This window comes from Xyrauchen texanus, chromosome 6 (assembly GCF_025860055.1).
Source record: "Xyrauchen texanus isolate HMW12.3.18 chromosome 6, RBS_HiC_50CHRs, whole genome shotgun sequence".
Classification (NCBI taxonomy): Eukaryota; Metazoa; Chordata; class Actinopteri; order Cypriniformes; family Catostomidae; genus Xyrauchen; species Xyrauchen texanus.
Genome location: NC_068281.1, coordinates 50377614 through 50385094, shown reverse-complemented (window position 1 = coordinate 50385094; position 7481 = coordinate 50377614). Strand labels below are relative to the sequence as shown.

At 39.5% G+C, this 7481-nt stretch overlaps 1 protein-coding gene across 1 annotated transcript in view; it reads right to left on the bottom strand.

Annotated features, from left to right (window-relative positions):
• The window catches only part of LOC127644837 (gastrula zinc finger protein XlCGF26.1-like), a 178588-nt gene that overhangs the window by 117809 nt on the left and 53298 nt on the right, over positions 1 to 7481 (bottom strand). The gene's annotated exons all lie outside the window — the stretch shown is intronic.

The window sequence follows — 7481 nt, the reverse complement described above, 5'->3', positions numbered from 1 at the left end:
AATGGCCATTTTCAGGCTGATTCTGTAATGGGCTCTTATGACATCAGTTTTTGTAAATTGTAAAATGTACATTTTTAAATCAGTGCAGCAATATATCAGTGTGCTTTGTCCCGCATGTCATGAGCAGTATTTACCCCGCACCCTAGGGGGGGGTACTTGCAACTATCGCAGCTACTTTGGGCTGATTAACTGAATAAATCCATGTAAACATCCAAGTTAAGTGTAAATGCCTTTTGCTCTGCTGTTCACGCGAACAGTATTCCGACCACATATCGTGCAAAAAACTATTCTTACAACAGCAGATCTTGTACAAACCTTAATATAAAGGTATTTATGGTATGACTTTTATCATGATTCTTGTTTTGTAAAGGCACTTTTAGCTGTGCTGCTGTTCTTCTGCATTCATGCTTTTTATTTCTCTCAATATAAATTCAAAACAAGGCAGTAAGGTTTGGTTAATCTTATTGTGTTATATGAGCCCAAGAAGTAACAGCTTCTGACTGTGAGACAGGATGCAACAGTATTAGATGTTTGGGTAGGTGTGGGCGATATGACCAAAATGTAATGTAACAGTATATAATATCACAATATAATATTTTTTACGACACAAACGTAATGTCACCAGGACTTACACTCTAAGATGGGCTTTTTCGTCTTTGACAATGTAACTGGACATTATTCTTGATTATATATGAGAACAATTAAGACAAACCTTTGATTATTTCTGCTGATCTCAGACACTGTTTGTTTGAAGTGCCGCTTGTAAACTGCACATGCCCAGTGACCTTGTGGATGAACCACACCCTGCTTGATGGTACATCTGTAAAATGAGACCACCGTCTAGTGGTAGGGGCTTTCATAATAACATGAGGATCATACAAGGCAAAACCAGTGGAAAGAAGGTCTCAAAATTCAAATGATTGAAACAGAAATCACACAAAAAGACATCAATAAATGCACGCGTGTCCCACATTTATGGATGAATTTAGGACTTATTGGTAGCTGTTTGTGTGTGGGTCGGCCATGGTAAAAACAGTGAAACAAAAGTCTCAAAATTCAAAGAAATAAAACAGAATAGACACAAAAACATGTTGAATGCACTTGATCCACAAATGCACATTCAATGCTTCACAAGGTCATTTTGTGTTTAATTAGGAATGTGTTCCTTTTGTTAGACATGCAAATCATGTTCCATTTATACAAAAGGGAACATTTGTATTCACATATATGTCTCTATTTGTACAAATAGGTGCACATTTATTTCATTCGGAATTTCAAATGTTGAAAGGCATTTGTGACAGTAAGATGCATGTATGACATTTATTGAATTGATGAATAAGTGGATATGCATTTGTATATAATTTCAATACCGTATTCATCCCATAGTATTCACTTGTAATATTTATTATTGTTAATGATTTTAACTAACCTACAACTGTAGGACATAGGTGCACATAGCCTAATCTTCAGAAAAAAACAAATCAATGAAAAAAAAAACCACTGGTGTCCTGTCATCGGGTTGTATACTGTATGCATATCTTGTTAACTTTACTCTTTCACTGAAAGTCAATGGTGCTGTTTGTGTCCTCCAACAAGCGAGTTGTGTTTGTTCTGTGTGTTTATTGGAAAATGTCTTACATCTGATGTTTTCTCAGTTTTATTAAAGATTGTGGTATTTAAAGATTAAGGCTGTAAAGTATTGGTATTTCATGTTAGATGACTCAGTGGATAGGCCGAATGGTACATGCACATCGCCAATAATTTTACCACCTGCTGATCTTAATTTATCATCAGATCACTGATGTTTTGCTTAGGAATTGTGCTTAAAAATGTACAGAGGTACAAAACCTATTCTATATTTCTTTTTTTTATCCCCTCTTCTCCCAATCTGGAATGCCCAATTCCCACTACTTAGTAGATCGTCATGGTTGCGCAGTTACTCACCTCAATCCAGGTGGCGAAGGACAAGTCTCAGTTGCCTCCGCTTCTGGGACGTTAATCCATGCATTTTATCACGTGACTAATTTTGCGTGAGACCGCAGAGACTCCTTAGGTAGAGACACATGCTACTCTCCACGATCCACACACAACTTACCACATGCCCCATTGAGAGTAAGAACCACTAATCACCACCACGAGGAGGTTACCCCATGTGACTCTACCCTCCCTACTTTTTAACTCGTTTACGGTCAGCAGCAGTATACACATGATGTAATCGTGTTGGCATGTTCATGCGAGAACTGACCCATGTGTGACACACAAAAGAGCAGCGCTGTTTACAATTGAGTAGATAGATAAATATATTTCACTGTAGAAGACATTACTTTCACCGCTGGAGTATAATGAATGAAGTTTATGCTTACTGTCAGTGATTTTTGGAGCTACAAAGATCTGATCACCATCCACTTTGTATTTTAAGAACCTACAAAGCTGAGATATTTTTCTTCAAATGTGTTCAGCTGAAGAAAGAAAGCATGAGGGTGAGTAAATGATGAGGGAATTTTCAGTTTTGGGTGAACTACCCCTTTAAAGTATTAAACTTTTGACACATGATGCAAGTCATGTGACAAAACAACATGGCGCCAATCTCATATAAGTAAGTCTTATAATTCACTAAATAGGGAGCAAGAGAGCGTCCTATAGCTGTCCTATGCAGCTAATTGCATTCACTCCTAAAATCTGTTCAGGCTGCAGATGATGTTTGGACCACTCAACATTTTTGGCAGACATGGGACAATTGTAATTTACATTTTATTTTAACATGATTGGCAGTGATCGGACAATGCTGGCCATTACCTTTAATCAGAATGAATTATGCACATTTCTGATTGGTAAAATGCTTCAGCACTGGCTATCACTGGTTGTTTGACTGTGCAAAGCGAGAACATTGAGATTGTTATTATTATTAATTTTTTATTTTTTTTGATAAAGTAGAATTAACATTGTAAAAATCAACTTAGTCTCGCTGCCCCCATATGAGGACATACATTTTTAAGAAAACAATTTGCTGCAAACACTATTCTAAAAATTCTATAAGTGTAAGGGCAAGGCGATTGTCTGTGTTCTGCGACTGCTATCAGGTCCTTGAATTACGTACACTGCCTGGCCAAAAAAATAGTCGCCATTTGGATTTAAATAAGAAGATACTTAAGATCCTATGATTGGATCATTATTGCTGTGATTAATATGTTTCAGCTGGCAACAATTATTTTAACAGATGCAGTGTGTAGCTTCTCATTTCTTAAACAACCATGTCCGAAGACGTATCCCGTTGACCTGCATCAAGCAAATAAAACAAATAAGGAGATTGCTGAAATCACTGCAATTGAGTTAACATCTGTCCAATGCGTTATTAAAACCTGGAAGAATAGTGGTGAACCGTCAGCTTCGCGGAAGAAATGTGGTCGGCAACAAATCTTGAATGATCGTAATCGGAGATCGCTAAAATGCTTGGTAAAGTCACATCGTAAAAAATGGACAGTAGAACTCATGGCTATGCTTAATATTGAAAGAGCATTTCCACAAGTACAATGTGACGAGAACTTACAGGATTGGGATTAAACAGCAATGTGGCCACAAGAAAGCCACAGTTAGTGAGGCTAATCGGAAAAAAACAACGTCAGTTTGCTAGGGAGCATAACATTTTAACTGTGGAGCAATGGAAAATGGTCATGTGGTCTGATGAGTCCAGATTTACCCTATTCCAAAGCAAGGTAAGAAGGGAAGGGCATGAAGCGATGCACCCGTCATGCATAGTGCCCATTGTACAAGCCTCTGGAGGAAGTGTTATGATCTGGGGTTGCTTCAATTGGTCAGGTCTAGGCTCAGCAATGATATGCAGCAATAAAATGAGGTCAGCTGACTACCAGAATGTACTGAATGACCAGGTTATCCCATCAATGGATTGTTTCTTCCCTGACGGCACAGGCATATTCCAGGACAACAATGCCAATATTCATCTAGCTCAAATTGTGAAAGAGTGGTTCAGGCAGCACCCGGAAACCATTCAAAGTCTGTCATCATGAAGAAAGTATCAATTCTCTAAATGCACCACCAGGACGTGAGGATTGAGGACAAAGGAAGCTTACTGAGGACACTTGAGCAAGGAAACACTAGAGCATCCTATGCAGAAGACTTTTTGGTCGAAGCACCTGACGCATGCATAAATTCTCCTTCCCCTTCACATCTCACACAACAGTTTTAGTTCATTTTGCTGTTTAAATAAACCATAATTGTCACATACTTCAAAAGTGTAACTTATTATTATTATTTGGATTTATTATGAAAACATTAATAAATAAAGTTACAATAATATAAAGTCAAGCGCTCCGATGTAATGCAGCTATGCAAAAACACACTCTGAAATCATGCTTGAGTGAGCAGGACATTTGGTTTACAAATCCATCTTGCTTCAATCCCTCTGTGAGCTACCCAGGCCCCCACTCTCCATATACTTTTGTACTGATAGTGCTTCGGGAATCGGACCCTGTCATCCTCATATCAAATCGACAATATGGCCAAAGGTGTTACAACAGTGGCCTTCTCATCACTGGTGCCCATGCTTGCTACTACTGGTTTCAGCAACCTGCAAATATTATATAAAATTTCAGTGTACAATGGGTAGATAACAGTGCAGCAGACAGTGCCGTTTTTCCAACATATTTACCTGTGTCAGTGCATGATGGGATGCCTAATACTATTACCATCTTTCCCAGAAGTACACTCTACAAGGGCTTGGTTTGGGACCCAACTGACATCTCCTTACTACAGATTGGAGAGACATACAAAGACTTCAACATTACATTACAGAGAAAATTTTAGCAACTATGGGCATCAATGACGAGAAGACCCTTGTTGATACAGCTTTTGGCTTAACACAAAAAGGGAGTGTGCTCTCATACCAGCAGCCCATATTGCCCACAAAGTCAGTCAAGATGCAGCACTTACCCACTGCCGCCTTTAGGGGAGTACAGGCTTGACCCAACAACGTGTGTGCATGTGTGCACCGAGGAGGAGCACTTCCACCTTAAAAGCTTGATGGTCACACTGGACATGGCCTATAAGATTGAGGCAACGACAAGAGAGCAGGCAGAAGACCAGGAGTGCCATCAGCTCCGTAGGCATAGGATCACCTCCTCTCTTTTTAGAGAGGTGTGCTTTATGAGGGGAGCGAGCTCTGCAGTCTCTTGCAGAAAAAATCCTCAAAGGAACAAGGTAGACTGCGGAAATAAGAAGAGGTTCAGACATGAAGTTTGAGACAGCTGTGAAGTACTACAGGATGAAAAATGTCAACTACATTCCCTGTGGCCTCGTCATCCACCCTGATGCCCCTTGGCTTGGTGCCTCACAAGATGGCTTGATTTTCGCACAGCCACGATTTGTACAGGTTGAGATAAAGTGCCCTAATATGAAGAACTCTTTAGACTGTAGATACCTTCAAATGCAGTACGGTTCTTTGGCTCTCCGTGAAAGCCACTCTTACTACTTGCAGGTGCAGGGTTAACTGTTGATCACTGGCCTGCAGTGGTGCGACTATGTGACTTGTGCCCAGGAAGGCATGCTGGTGATGCATATCCATGTTGACCCAAAGGTAACAGCAGTCATCATCTAGAAATGAGATCATAGCCTTTTTTTTGAGTGCTCTTATGGGCAATTTCAATGTTTCATGCATCACTGTTGGAAGGATTTTCTCTTGTTCAGCCCAACTCTTTGATTTAGATTGCTAAAGAAGGGATCTGTTCATCAAAAGTAGGGTAGCAACTAATTATTATTATGATAATTGACTTATTCTTCTGTATTTACTTATTTTGTATTTTTGTACAATTCTCTCATACTTTGCGATCTACATCACCTGAAGCTGTTTGGAAAGCTTGGAGTGCATCTGTGAGTTGTCGTCTTACTCTCCTCAATCAGGCACGAGCTGAAGTGCTCCTCTCACACGTCATCATTAGTTTCATGTGATCTCATGTTACGTCAAACGACTATTTGACAACGAAGATTTTTGTTGCCAATTTTCTATTGTCGACGTTGTCGATAACGTTGACTAATGGTTTCAGCCCTAATCAAAAGGTTACACAGTAATTGTTATATAAATATATGTATTTTGCAATGAACAAAGGGGGGGGGATCACAAAGATTTATTTGTCAATGACAAAAATAATTCAAACATTTCAGTTCCAATTTACTTATGTCTCATGGTGACTATGTATAAAAGATTTTTTATGATTTCATATATTTTATTGTATGCTTGGTTTGATTTCATACATTTTACTAGATATACAAGACAGAGATAGGGACAGTTAATGATAACAGCTGGTACGTTGACAAATTCAACCATTCAAAGTAAAATTCACAAAGACTGACAGAAGAAACAGAATTGAGGGCGGCCCAATATCAGTTTGGTGAGCATATTGACAGGCCATTCAGTGTGCAAGTGGCCAGCAGCCATATCACCCTGTAGCTCTTGACTGGTAACCCACTGAAGCTAAGCAAAGTTGAGCCTGGCACTGGTATTAAATCCAGGTACTGACCTGGATGGGAGACCTCTTGGGGAAAAAACAAGGTTGCTGCTGGAAGAGGTGTTAGTGAGGCCAGCAGGGGTTGCTCACCCTGCAGTCTATGTGAGTACTAATGCCCCAGTATAGTGAAGGGAACACTATACTTTTGGATGAGATGTTAAACCAAGGTTCTGACTCTCTGTGGTCATTAAAAAACCCAGGGTACTTCTTGTAAAGAGTAGGGCTGTAACCCTGGTGTCCTGCCAAATTCCCCCCATTGGCCCTTATCAATCATGGCCTCTTAAAAATTCCCATCCTTCATTTGGCTGTACTCTCACTCTGCTCTATCCTCTCTCCACCAATAGCTGGTGTGTGGTGAGCATACTGACGCACTATGGCTATTGTTGCATCAAATCAAATCACTTTATTGTCACTCAACTATGTACACAAGTGCAGCAGTGTGTGAAAGTCTTGGGTGCAGTTAAGAGCAACATAGCAGTCATGACATTGATGAGACATATACCAATTATAATAAACATAACAGATTTACACAACACAATTTATGAAACTAACATACACATAATTACTCAAAACACAATATACAAATTATAATATACAATGTACAGTAGACAATACACACAATATAGAATACACAGTATAAAATAAATATAATATATATAAATGTGCATTAAGGTTGTATAGTGGTTGTATCGACATTCAGGCTGTCAGTTGATAGTCAGTTGCCAGTGTGTTGTTAAGAGAAATAGAATTTATGGCAGTCCAGTGTGAGATTAATAAAGTGCAGTGCTGATTATTGATCGTGATAGATCAAGTGTTCAAAAGTCTGATTGCTTGGGGGAAGAAGCTGTCATGTAATTGGCTGGTGCGGGTCCTGATGCTGCGATACCGCCTGCCTGTTGGTAGCAGTGAGAACAGCCCATGACTCGGGTGGCTGGAGTCTCTGATGATCCTCCAAGCTTTTTT